We start from the raw sequence: 14,810 nt of genomic DNA on the forward strand, positions 1-14,810 counted from the left end.
CAGCAGCAACTGATTAACTCCCTCTGGCATGATATCCACACTTGAATTTGAAGGATTACTAGAGGTTTCCTGGGCAAACCAATGATAGTGGGAGTGGGAATGGCATATGGAAAGCTACACAGGCAAGAGAGAACAAGGCTCATTCTGAGAACCACACCCTGGTTTGAAGGAATATACAGTACAAGGTGGCAGGCAATTGATGGGAGGCAGGCAATTGATGGAATTTCAATCTAATGGCCTCTGTTTTCTCTGTGAGATGAGAGTGACAGGATGTTTTGAAATGTAGGCAAAAGCTGGGTAGGAAACTTGGAGGGAGGTTTAAAAGGACTGCTGAATTGTTTGTAAAACAGAAAGGATTGGGAAAAACCTAAAGGCCTATCAAAAGGGAACTGGCTTAACAGATTACAGTCCACCCATGCAATGGAATACCACACAGCCAGGAAAAAAGATATGTATTGATATATATTGATATGGGAAGATCTGTAAGACATAAATTTTTTAGTGAAAAAAGAAAGTGCAGAACTATGTGTTCCTTTATGTTTTATGTAAAAGAAAAAAAAATTTCCTAATATGCATAAAATGTCTCTGGAAGAATGCAGCAGTAAGTCACAGTGTTGTTGCCCATGGGTAGAGAATCTGGATGGCCAGGAGAAAATGGTTGAGAGAGTTGACATTGTACACTTCTGAATTTTTTAATCATAGGACTGTATTATTTATTCAAAATGAATGAAAAAATATCTAAAATCCATTTGGTAAAATAAAAAAGAATAATTTCTGAGGTCAATGGAAAATAAAATTACTAAATTTTGTCCTAATGGCTATGTTCCTCTGGAACCTTGTGCTTAAGGCTAACTTGGGAAAATATGAAGGAAATATTTCTTTTCATTAGGAGTTTCTGTTTGGGAAAGGTGACTTGGTTGAGTCATGGGGATGAGAGCTGGAGAGAGATTTACAGAGAAACCTAACCAAGGTTGCTGACTTGGCCCCTCATAGCAGCGTCCCCAGCCAGGGTCTCTTCAGCATCCTAGCAAAGCTGCTTTGGTTACATCAAAGCGGCACCTTAAAAAGGATTTAAAATACTTTACTGCACCTGTTGGTGCAAAATCCTGTTGGTACTGAGTTAAAACCAAACTCTGCCCTTTAGGAGCTAGGTAGTGGAATGGACACTAATTATTGCTTGACACATTAACAAATAATAACCAAGACTGACTTTTGTGTGTGAATTGTTGAATCAGATTCATTATCTTATAGTCACACCCTTTTATCTCTAACTCAATACAGAAATAAATATTCTGGGTGTTTGACAAGGAGCCTGTGAAGTATTGTCTCTGTGCCAGGTGATGTTAGGCATTGGCAACACAAGGACGACTAAACCATTGTCCTTAGTGTCTGGGACCGTATAGAGAAAGATACAAAGAGAAAATTAGAATAAAATGTGACCTATCAGAGAGGCGTGAAGAGAATTCTGTGGGAACCCCGAAGAGGGAGGGAGTAACTCTACTTGGAAGGAGTGAGGAAGGGCTTCATTGAGGAGAAAATACGTAAACCGAGTCTTAAATGGGGAGTCGAAGTTGAGGGAGGATGATTGGGACATTCCAAGCAAAGAGAATCCAGTGTGCTAAAACAACACAGCTCAAAATAACACAGTGTGTTCGCGGGACACCGTGCAGCTGGCTCTGACTCCAGCATCAGGTGCCTTTCAGGGAGTGGTAAGAACTGAGGCTGGACAGGCAGGTTGGGACAGGGTTATGAAGTACCTCAAGGGCCTGGCTAACAAGTTTAGGCTTTGTCATGTCGGCAAATCACTATGTTCTCAATCAATGCACTGAGAGATGGATTCCTTTGCCATTGCTCTCTAGCCTCTTTTCAAGCAGGCGTCCTTCTGTCAGCTTCCATATTCTTGTTAAAGGCAGAACCATAATATGGAAGGCAGGTTTGTGGACTTGGTGTTGCCTTTTCCATTCTTCTTTTGTATTCTTCTTTCACATCTAATTAGTTCTCAGAGTCTGTGACTCTTCTGTCACAAGCTCTTTCTTTTTTCTTAGCTCCACCATTTAGTAACCATGGCAGGTACAGGGCTAAGCGCTTTATATGAGCCATCTTATTCAATCCCCAAAGCAACACAGTGAGGTTGTATTCCAGTCAAGGTTCTTGGTGGCAAGCAGCAGGTAACTCAAGCAGAAAAGGAACTTACTGGAAGTGTATCAGGCAACCCACAGCATACATAGGAAGGTGAAGCACTGGGAGCCAAGGGAAGAAGTGGAGCACAGAGTTAAGGTTCTACCTCTGCAACAATTTCCCAGGACATGTTCTGCCATGCGTCTGAACTCTCATGCCAACCACAGCAGCCTTGAAAATCTCAAACTGACCACAGTGCCTTTGCATCACTACCCCTAAGTACAGAGAGATGTGTGTGCACTAACTGGCCCTGCTCAGAGCACGTGTCTATGCCCTAGCTGCCAGAGGGAGGCAGAGAAAGTTTCCCCTTTGTGGCTTCCCACTTACATTGAAATTCACTCAAGTCAGGAAGAATTTTCAGATACCGGACAGCAAAAATGACAAACTTCTACTATTGTACTATTATTTCCTGCATTTTGTGGATGATGGGATAGACTTAGAGCAGGTAGGTTAGTTACCCAATTACCCAAGTAACACAGTTAGTCAGTAGTCGAGCCAGGATTGAAGCCCAAGTCAGTTTATCTGAAAAGCCCACACTGTTATGCAATCAGCTGCATTGCCTGCTCTAAACCATTCTAGCTTTATTTCACAGCCCACACATGAGTCCAGGCTCCCCGCACCTCGTTTGCATTACTGCCTCCTCCCTGATCTTCCTGCTTTGTGTTCCCCCATCTCAGTTCGTCCTCTACTCAGTTGCTAAGATAATATTTTTCGAGTACTGACTACATTGTGTCAGCCTCTTGTTCAAAAAACCTGTGACTCACCCCTTCAAGAGCCTGCCCTGACTAATATCATTCCACACTGATCACTCCCTCCGTAATCAGTTAAATAATGCTGCTGTGCCATCACAAATGTATAATTCATACTATACTATCTTGTACTTATTAATAGTCTCTAGTCATTACATTTATATGTGACTTCGCTGAGGGCATGGAACCTGTCTTCTGCTGCCTTTGTGACTTTAACGACAGATACTAGCATCTAACACAGTGTGTGTCTTCTCATCTTGTAATCCCAGGACCTTCCAGAATATGTGCATTATGCTCATCAGTGTTATTCTTTGCTCAGCACTTCTCATTTGCTAATTCATTATTAGCTTCCCTGAAGTTGCCCAATTGCTTTTATGTTTCTTTGCCACATGTACTGTGCCCTACCAAGAATAAGCATATTCAAAAATTGTTGCTAATGATGATAGTTTTATTTCATCTTTTGTAAATGTTTAACTGTATGATAGTGTAAGTTGAGGAACGGTTAAAGTGGTATGTTTTTCTCAGAACTGTGAGGGGAAAAGAAATAGTATTTGGGCATCCTTGCTCCCTTCCTTCTGATTAGGAATGATAAAGGGATCCTAAGCATGGAGCGTAACATGCAATTAGGTCATCTGGCTGGCCGGGTTACCAGCTTGAGGTTCCTATTGAGAAGCTTCTTGCCTGGTTCCTACCTTCAAAGGGCAGAGGTCATCTTTAGCAACTAGTAATGCCCTGCACCCTCAAAGACTTTTAGATTCCTCCAAATCCAGACCAAGAGAGCCAAGACCAGAGACAGAGACACAAGCCACTTCACCTTCCATCTGCCTGTGCCCCTGTCTCCAGATACTTCTTCTGAGGACCTGTCTCTTTTTCGAGTTAATGATGTCAGATAAGGTCACATCTACACACAAAGCACACAACTTGGTGATCAATATTTAAATTATGAGTCAGAATTCAGAAAACCCGAATTTATCCAAAGGATATTCACATGTGCTCTGGGCATTTCATAGGTGCCAAAAGTAAAGAGAAATAAGAGTTTCTGCCCTCAAGGAGTTAAGCTTCTATCTGGGAAGACAAATCCATTAAACAAATAATTGATGAACAATGGGAAAAAACAACAAATTAATTCTGTACTGGGTATAAGAATGGCACATGGAAGGGTGTGATCTATTGTATTTGGATGAGATCCCAAAACGCTTTACAGAGGATGAGATGCTTGAGCTGGGGTTGAGGGAAGAATAAGAGTTATCTAGACAGTGGGGAAGAGCATTCCAGGAAGAGGGCAGGGACATGTACTGCAGAATAAAATAATTAGGCTGGGTGCAGTGGCTCACGCCTGTAATCCCAGCACTTTGGGAGGCAGAGGCGGGTGGATCATGAGGTCAGGAGATCGAGACCATTCTGGCCAACATGGTGAAACCCCGTCTCTACTAAAAATACAGAAATTAGCTGGGCATGGTGGCGCACACCTGTAGTCCCAGCTACTCGGGAGGCTGAGGCAGGGAATTGCTTGAACCCAGGAGGCAGAGGTTGCAGAAAGCCAAGATCGTGCCACCGTCCTCCAGCCTGGCAACAGACTCTGTCTCAAAATAAATAAATAAATAAATAAATAAAATAAAAATAAAAATAATTGTAAGTAGTTTGGATTCTGAAGATGTTTATCCAGCATCCATTCTTTCCTTCCCTCAAAATTTCCCAGCCATGGAATTGAGGCTGCAATTATATCATTGATCTCATGCCCAGCTCCAGGGATGGGCCTTGATTGTCCTTAGCCAGTCCACATAATCCACTTCCTTGCCACAGTTGGTTCTCAGACAGACATGTCCTCTAGGCCTAAGCAAATTCACCCTGGTATTGCTCAGGCATATTAGTGTAGGGCTGGATATGTGTAACCAGAAAGAAGCCCAGAACTTTGGTTTGATAGTTGGGGAAAGAGATGCACTCACAGTTATTGGACATAGAAGAGGAAGAGGAAGCACATAAACATGAGCTGTGAGCTGTGGGTTTCTATTTTCTTACCCTATGAGAAGCCAACCAGAAGACAAGGGAATTGCAGAGAAATGGAGCCAATGACCTAATCAAACTCTGATTAAGTGGCTGCTGGTCTCCCCTTCATTGTTTAAAAGATCAGATGAATGACTTGCAACTAAAATCACTGAATTTAGGGCTTGGTGGGGTAGAAGGTAGGAAATGAGATTGTAGAAGGAGGCATGCCTGGGCCAGATGATAACTGTAGGCTCCATTCTAGAGACATGGTAAGCTCTCAAAGCTTTTAGGCCATGGTAGGGAGTAACATGATTTGATGTCAGTTTTAGGAAGATTATTCCAGCAGCAATAAGAAGGGTGACTTGGAGGGAGCAAGTCTGGGGACAGCAAGACTACTGTGAAAACAAAGCCACATTTCCACTTCCTTCATCATGTCACTCAAGGTGCTAGTTATAGTTCCTTTTTACCAACCTCAAAAGGGAACCATCTTTTAAAAAATAATTCATGGACATATGTTATAGGATATAAGTTCTTTAGAATCTTATGCCCTGGAAGGAAAGATGCATGTTTTAGAAGCCCATGGAATTTTTCCAGAATTTAATGTAGGAGATCAAAGTTTGGGTTATACTAATTGGGCTATCAATTATATCTTGGTCTCTTTCTGTTTCTGCTTAGGACTTCCAGTTTATTCTATACTGCATCCAAGCTCTTTTTATTTATTTGTGGATGCCATCTTTTTTTCTCATTGTTTTAGAGTTTTTTGTTTGTTGGTTTTAGCCCTTTTTCCCTAGAGACAGAATGGCATTTGGAGGGAAAGAATAACATTAGGTCCTTTGGCACAAAAGCCCTTTTCCCTAGGTGTGTGCTGCTCTTGAGGGAAATTAATCTGATCCCAACCAATTTAACTCAAGGGAAGGCATCTTTGATAACAAACATTTGCCCTGATCTCTTTGGCTTCCAGTATTAACTGCCGAGTAAATTCTATTGGATAGGAGAAATATGGGTATGTGACTCTTCTCTGCTCCATTTCACTGGAAACTGCTGTGCAAAGCTAGTAAGAGTCAATCAGTCTTTCTACTGACTTGTCATTACTGAGCTCCCTTTTCGTGCCTTGCACAGTGCTTGATACTTGGGGCAGTACAACAGGAGAGGAAAGGTGAGTCTTTTCTTAGAAAGGGCTTACAAGATGGAGTGTGAGTTTGGGAAATGCTTTTCCTAAAACCATGTCTGTGAGACCTAAGCATACACAACAACAGCTGGTTCATCTATAGAATGGTTATACTGTGTTAACCCTTGATGCTTATAAAAAGTTTTTTAACGTGTCATCAGATATATCCAAGGAATTTCAGATGTCATTCTGCCAGGACTCCTCCAGTGACCACATTAGAATTTTGGTCATTAACCATTGACCTTTAATCACAGTCCTTGAGGATAAAGATGATCTCATTCTTTGTTAACAGAATCATTTATCTTCCTCATGTGTATAATTTTAGGTGGTATATTAAACCAAAAGCAGGCACTACATGGAAACTATGTTATCCCCAAAAGTTCTAGAAAGATACAAATTGTCCATTCCTTTGTAAAGCAACTTTAGTTATACATGAGAGTTTGGGACAGACTCTTCCAAATGAATAAATCATTTTGCCTAAATGGCAATATATCTCATATCTCATTGTGCCCCCCATTTTGCTATTTCATATGGCAATCTTCATTCTCCATAGATCTCATTTAATTCCTTTACACATTCTATTAAACATTATTTGATGCAGAAGACTCATAGCAGATCTGACTACACAGTTATGCTCTAGAACTTTGACACAAACATGGCCTTTACTTTTAAAGCAAATGCTTGTCATGCTAACTCCTCTTTTCTACTTGCTCATTGTGCCCTAGAGCCAGTGGCCCTCTAATGATAAACTCAGCATGTGAGCCACGTTGAGCTCTGCCCTTGACTGTACAAGAGAGTTAATTATATCGTGCACCCAGCTCACTCCCTGGCACGAGGCAGGCTCTGAACAAATATTTTCTGGAAGAATGAATGATTTCAGACCCTCGAATGACAAACTGAGGAAGAGCTGAGGTTTTCATTCGTGGTTTCAGTTAATATTTTTTGAGAGAAACCTTGTTCTAAGAATAGCAGACCCAATTCCTCTTAACCAGATGCACTTGGGATTCCCCTGCTCTCGGTCTCCTTAGGAACAGACATCACTAGCCACAGTCCTTGTCTCTGACTTTAGCCCAGTTCAGGACTAGTGTATGGGTGGGTCTGTGGTGGCATGGAAGTTATTAGTAAAGAGAAAGCAAAGAAGGAACAGAAACATAAGCTCCCTTCCTTCCGTCTTTTTTGTCACTATTTTACTCTATCACCACTTCCCTAGATTGGTTCCCACTCCCGCTTCATCCTACCTTACTCTCCTCGTTCCTCTGCAGAAAATTCCAGGAGAGCAGGTTTTCCTCTGAAATTTAGATAAACCTCTCATTCACTGCTGGTGGGAATGCACAATGGTACAGCCACTTCGGACGCAGTTTGGCAGTTTCTTATAAAACTAAACATACTCTTACCTATGGTCCGGCAATCACACTCCTTGGTATTTACCCAAATGAGTAGAAAACATATGTCCACCACACAAAGACCTGTATACAGATGTTTAGAGTGGCTTGATTCATAGATGCCAAAATTTGGAAGCAACCAAGATGTCCTTCAATAGATGAATGGATAAATAAACTATGGTACATCCAGGCGATGGAATATTATTCAGTGCTAAAAATAAATGAGCCATCAAGCCATGAAAAACATGGAGGAAGCTTAAATTCATATTACTAAGTGAAAGAAGCAAATCTGAAAAGGCTCTATATGGTGTGGTTTCAACTGTATGGAATTCTGGAAGAGGCAAAACTATGGACACAATTAAAAAAAAAATCTGACTGGGCATGGTGGCTCACACCTGTAATCCCAACACTTTGGGAGGCCAAGACAGGAGGATTGCTTGAGCCCAAAAATTCGAAACCAACCTGGGCAATATAGCAAAAACCCCACTTCTATTAAAAAATAAAAAGAAAAACAGAAAAAGATAAAAAGAAAAAAAATCAGTGGTTGCCAGAGGTTGTGGAGAGAAGGGGGTGAATAGATGGAACACAAAGGATTTTTAGGACAGTGAAACTACTCTGTATGATACTACAGTGGTGAATACATGTCATTATACACTTGTCCAAACCCATAGAATGTACAAAACCAAGAGTGGATCTTAATGTAAACTACAAACTTTGGATGATAATGATGTATCAATGCAGGTTCATTGATTAACAAATGTACCACTGTGGTGGGGGGGTGTTGACAGTGTGCTTGGGGAGTGTGCAGGAGGTGGCACATGGCAACTCTGCACTTTCTGCTGTGAACCTAAATCTGTTCTTAAAATATAAAGTCCATTAAAAAGGATAGATAAGCCTTAATTTAGCCCTTTATGTATAGGAAAACCTATTGTTAGCACACACTTGCCTAGTTTAAAGAGGAATGGAGAAGACTGGAAAGGTGGAGAAAGTGTAGAGGGAAGCCTTGCAAAAACCTTAGGTGGCTTCCAACACAGGTGAGTAGGGGGAAAGCTGCAGCCTGTGTTGTGTTACTCCTTGGTCTATGGGAAAGAGAAACTTACTGCCAGTAGTGGAAAGGCAAGTAGGCTGGCTGGTCCCTCATACTGGGAAATAAAAGGAAATAAGAGATGTATCCCGTGGTTGGAGGCCTTGCCCTCCATATTGCTGGTCATTCTTCCTGCACACTTCCACTGGATTCCCAGGTCCACAGTTTCCACATTAGACGAAGCATGGAGATGAAGCCATTTGCATTAGAATAATCTGGAAATACTTTATAAAAATTCAGGTTCTCAGGCCAAGCTCCTGCAAAACCAAATTCAGTCATTTGGGAGAGGGTCCAGGAGTCTGTATTTTCAAAAAGTTCCCAGGCATTCTGGTGTGCAGCCAGGCATCAGAACCACAAAATCTTATTGCTGAAGGAGTTACATGCCTGCTGCCAGCGAACCAGGAAAGGAAGAGGAAGACAAACTGGAAGATGTTTATCTGATCTTCCTGGTTGTAACTAAAAGACATTCTTCTAGAGAAGCATTATTCATCATGATAGTTAAATGCCAAGTGACCGTAGGTTTTATACCACAAGGATTTTGTGAGCACATCTGAGAACTACCAATGCATAATTAAGTCAGCAAGAACATTCACTTGAGTTCATTCTAAACACCTGACTTAAAAATGAAGGTGGAAGTTATCCGTAACTCTCTAGTCTCAGAATTTTTATCTTTGGAAGGTTGGGCCTTCCACAGCAAGATGGCCTGGCCTTGACCTGTGACTCAGTTCTGATTATTAGATTTCTTCCTTGTTTTGTGACATCCTCTCTACTCCCTTTCTTCTGTCTGTCCTCCCTATGGTTCCCTTCCAACTCTTTCGCATATTTCTCCTCTTCCCTTGGAGTAGCTATTTGTAGCTATTTGCCAACACTGGATTTATTCCCTCCAATGAATGTTCATATTTATTCTTCACAACTCTGTAAGATTGGTGTTGTGATTATCCACATGCTACAGATGAAGAAAGGGCAGGGTTCCAATTGATTAAGTGATTTGCTACAGGACACCCTATTAAGTGGTTGTACTCCTACTTTATTCCTAATTCTGACACCTAAGATTATGCCTAGGTCTCCTGCTCAGAACACCAGTTCCTTGAGCCCCAGGGCCCTGCATTGATTTCCTATGCTACCATCACAGATTTGAATCTTGCCCTTGATCCTAGCCTGGAGGTTGGTGCACAGTCTGCTGACTGACTGCCTAACTGGGTCTCAGAACACTGTCTGCTCCTAGAATCCTCTTGCTTTGTGTGGTTTCATCTGATGAAGCCAGGAGCCCCAGATCCCAGCCCAGCCTTCTGTTGCCAGTTCAGGTTGCTGAGGATGTGCCAGAAAAATGCATGCTCTCTACCAGTAGCAAGGGCCTTTGACTCTGCTATGGGACTTCTTTTCTCCAGCCTCACTCCATTTCTTAATTGGCCTTCCAAGGCTGAGTAGTCGATCCAACAGAAATTACCTTAGTTCAGCTATTGAGAATAATCCCTTTAATCCTCCCCCGACCAAAAAGCTCCAACCATGACCAGAGCTGCGGCCCCACTTTCTGTTTCCTAGACTAGAGTTGTCCAAACTGTGGCCTATGTAATGTGACTCAGGTCTGTGAAAACTTGTCAAGTGGTACACCGAAAAGCCTCATTTTAAGAATATCCATTTCCAGTGCTCGCTTCAGCGGCACATATTCTAAAATTGGGATGACAGAAAATTAGCATGGCCTCTGAGCAGAAAAGTAAATACAAGTAAATATAAATCTGTTTCCAGAGTTTTAATTTTTTTATTTCTATTTTTTTAGATGGAGTTTCTCTCTGTCACCCAGGCTGGAGTGAAGTGGCGTGATCTCAGCTCACTGCAACCTCCACCGCCTGGGTTCAAGTGATTCTCCTGCCTCAGCCTCCCAATAGCTGGGATTACAGGCGCCCACCTCTACGTCTGGCTAATTTTTGTATTTTTACTAAAGAGAGACAGGGTTTCACCATGTTGGCCAGGCTGGTCCCGAACTCCTGACCTCAGGTGATCCACCCAACTTGGCCTCCCAAAGTGCTGGGATTACAGGCCTGAGCCACTGGGCCCTGCCAGATGTTTAATTTTTATAGGTACTTTTTCCTAAAACCAGTTTGCCTGAGGATGTGCTAACATTCACATTAGACATTCTCCCAATTTCATAGCCTTTATCTATCCTAGAATGTGCTGTGATGCAGTGCCCTGGGTAAGATAAAAAAAAGCTCTCGGGCAACAACAACAAATACCAAAATATTGATTTGCAGGAAACTGTGATGATTAATAAGGCAATTGAACCTATAGATCTTTCTGGTGTTCCTTGCCTTTTAAATATTTCTGTTAAGGGAGAAAAAAACAAGGATATTCTGACTCTTCCTTGGAGGTTCTGAATATAAGTATAAGGTAAGTAGAGTGGTGAAAGTAAGGCAGTTTTTGTTTAATGACTTTCTTTTATATCGGTCTGCTGTTAAAAAAAAAAAAAAAAAAGCATCGTTCTGGAAGGAGAGTGCTGTGAGGGTGAAGCTAAGTGACCTGCAGTAGGGAGACTGAATGACCAAAAGACCTTTTCTCAAGTATTTTAAACTAAGCAGCTCTTTTCAGATATTCTCAATACTACTCATCCCTAGCATGAGGAATAAGAAAAAAAAAACTTCACAAAAGCCAAATTAGACAAAATTAGTGATGGTGATTCTTTTCTGTGCAATGGGAAGATATTTTAATACTGCCAAGTTTTCAAAACATTGTAAACAGAACTTACTGTTAAACTTATTCTTTTAGATTCAGCTATTTATTCAATAAGTTACAATGTATTTATAAAATCATATGAAATATTTATGATCAATCACCAACTTATTTTATTCTATAACATGATTAATAGTTTCTACTTCTTATTAACAAAAAATTAAATTATATGCTAGTCCCAGACCAATCACTTTTTTTTTTTTTTGAGACAGAGTTTTGCTCTTGTTGCCCAGGCTGGAGTGCAATGGCACCATCTTGGCTCACCACAGTCACTGCCTCCCGGGTTCAAGAGCCAATCACTTTTAGTGTATATATTATTTAGTGTATATATTTATGTGTTTATCTTTCCTTAAATATATAAGAAAAGTGTATATCTTTTCTTAAATATATAATAAATTTTTTATTATGATTTCCAACCAAATTAATGGAATCATTTATGATTTTTATATTTGATACTTATTTAATTATTCATAAAATTACAACAGAAGAGTTCAACACACACACAATTACTAAAAGAATATCATATCAGGGTTCCAAGATGTCCGAATTGGAAAAGCTCCAGTCTATAGCTCCCAGAGTGAGCGACGTGGAAGACGAATGATTTCTGCATTTCCAACTGAGGTACCGGGTTCATCTCACTGGGGACTGTTGGACAGTGGGTGCAGGACAGTGGGTGCAGCGCACCAAGTATGAGCCGAAGCAGGGCGAGGCATCGCCTCACCCGGGAAGCGCAAGGGGTCAGGGAATTCCCTTTTCTAGCCAAGGAAAGGGGTGACAGATGGCACTTGGAAAATCGGGTCATTCCCACCCTAATACTGTGCTTTTCTGATGGTCTTAGCAAACAGCACACCAGGAGATTATATCCCGCGCCTGGCTCAGAGGGTCCTATGCCCACGGAGCCTCGCTCATTTCTAGCACAGAAGTTTGAGATCAAACTGCAAGGTGGCAGCAAGGCTGGGGGGAGGGGCACCCACCATTGCTGAGGCTTGAGTAGGTTAACAAAGCGGCCAGGAAGCTCGAACTGGATGGAGCCCACCGCAGCTCAAGGAGGCCTGCCTGCCTCTGTAGACTTCACCTCTGGGGGCAGGGCATAGCCAAGCAAAAGGCAGCAGAAACCTCTGCAGACCTAAATGTCCTTGTCTAACAGATTGGAAGACAGTAGTGCTTCTCCCAGCACGCAGCTTGAGATCTGAGAACGGACAGACTGCCTCCTCAAGTGGGTACCTGACCCCCGAGCAGCCTAACTGGGAGGCACCCCCAAGTAGGGGCAGACTGACACCTCACATGGCCAGGTACTCCTCTGAGACAAAACTTCCAGAGCAACAATCAGGCAGCAATATTTGCTGTTCACCCATATCCGCTGTTCTGTAGCCTCCGCTGCTGATACCCAGGCAAACAGGGTCTGGAGTGGACCTCCGGCAAACTCCAACAGACCCACAGCTGAGGGTCTTGACTGTTAGAAGGAAAACTAACAAACAGAAAGGACATCCACACCAAAACCCCATCTGTTCGTCACCATCATCAAAGACCAAGGTAGACAAAACCACAAAGATGGGGAAAAAACAGAGCAGAAATACTGAAAATTCTAAAAATCAGAGTGCCTCTCCTCCTCCAAAGGAACGCAGCTCCTCACCAGCAATGGAATAAAGCTGGATGGAGAATGACTTTGATGAGTTGAGAGAAGAAGTCTTCAGATGATCAAACTTCTCTGAGCTAAAGGAGGAAGTTCGAACCCATGGCAAAGTAGTTAAAAACCTTGAAAAAAAATTAGATGAATGTCTAACTAGAATAACCAATGCAGAGTGGTCCTTAAAGGACCTGATGGAGCTGAAAACCATGGCACGAGAACTATGTGACAAATGCACAAGCCTCAGTAGCCGATTCAATCAACTGGAAGAAAGGGTATCAGTGATGGAAGATCAAATGAATGAAATGAAGCGAGAAGAGAAGTTTAGAGGAAAAAGAATAAAAAGAAACTAACAAAGCCTCCAAGAAATATGGGACTATGTGAAAAGACCACATCTATGTCTGATTGGTGTACCTGAAAGTGATGGGGAGAATGGAACCAAGTTGGAAAACACTCTGCAGGATATTATCCAGGAGAACTTCCCCAATCTAGCAAGGCAGGCCAACATTCAGATTCAGGAAATACAGAGAACACCACAAAGATACTCCTCAAGAAGAGCAACTCAAAGACACATGATTATCAGATTCATCAAAGTTGAAATGAAGGAAAAAATGTTAAGGGCAGCCAGAGAGAAAGGTCGGGTTACCCACAAAGGGAAGCCCATCAGACTAACAGCTGATGTCTTGGTAGAAACTCTACAAGCCAGAAGAGAGTGGGGGCCAATATTCAACATTCTTAAAGAAAAGAATTTTCAACCCAGAATTTCATATCCAGCCAAACTAAGCTTCATAAGTGAAGGAGAAATAAAATCCTTTACAGACAAGCAAATGCTGAGAGATTTTGTCACCACCAGGCCTGCCCTACAAGAACTCCTGAAGGAAGCACTAAGCATGGAAAGGAACAACCGGTACCAGCCACTGCAAACCCATGCCACATTGTAAAGACCATCGAGGCCAGGAAGAAACTGCATCAAGTAACGAGCAAAATAACCAGCTAACATCATAATGATAGGATCGAATTCACACATAACAATATTAACCTTAAATGTAAATGGGCTAAAAGTTCCAATTAAAAGACACAGACTGGCAAATTGGATGAAGAGTCAAGACCTATCAGTGTGCTGTATTCAGGAAACCCATCTCACATGCAGAGACACACATAGGCTCAAAATAAAGGGATGGAGGAAGATCTACCAAGCAAATGGAAAACAAAACAAGGCAGGGGTTGCAATCCTAGTCTCTGATAAAACAGACTTTAAACCAACAAAGATCAAAAGAGACAAAGAAGGCCATTACATAATGGTAAAGGGATCAATTCAACAAGAAAAGCTAACTATCTTAAATATATATGCACCCAATACAGGAGCACCAAGATAAATAAAGCAAGTCCTTAGAGACCTACAGAGAGACTTAGACTCCCACACAATAATAATGGGAGACTTTAACACCCCACTGTCAACATTAGACAGATCAGTGAGACAGAAAGTTAACAAGGATATCCAGGAATTTAACTCAGCTCTGCACCAAGCGGACCTAATAGACATCTACATAACTCTCTACCCCAAATCAACAGAGTATACATTCTTCTTAGCACCACACCACACCTGTTCCAAAACTGACCACATAGTTGGAAGTAAAGCACTCCTCAGCAAATGTCAAAGAACAGAAATTATAACGAACTGTATCTCAGACCACGGTGCAATCAAACTAGAACTCAGCATTAAGAAACTCACTCAAAACAGCTCAACTACATGGAAACTGAACAACCTGCTCCTGAATGACTACTGGGTACATAACAAAATGAAGGCAGAAATAAAGATGTTCTTTGAAACCAATGAGAACAAAGACACAACATACCAGAATTTCTGGGACACATTCAAAGCAGTGTGTAGAGGGAAATTTACAGCACTAAA

The sequence above is a fragment of the Pan paniscus genome, chromosome 14, assembly GCF_029289425.2.
Source record: "Pan paniscus chromosome 14, NHGRI_mPanPan1-v2.0_pri, whole genome shotgun sequence".
Lineage (NCBI taxonomy): Eukaryota > Metazoa > Chordata > Mammalia > Primates > Hominidae > Pan > Pan paniscus.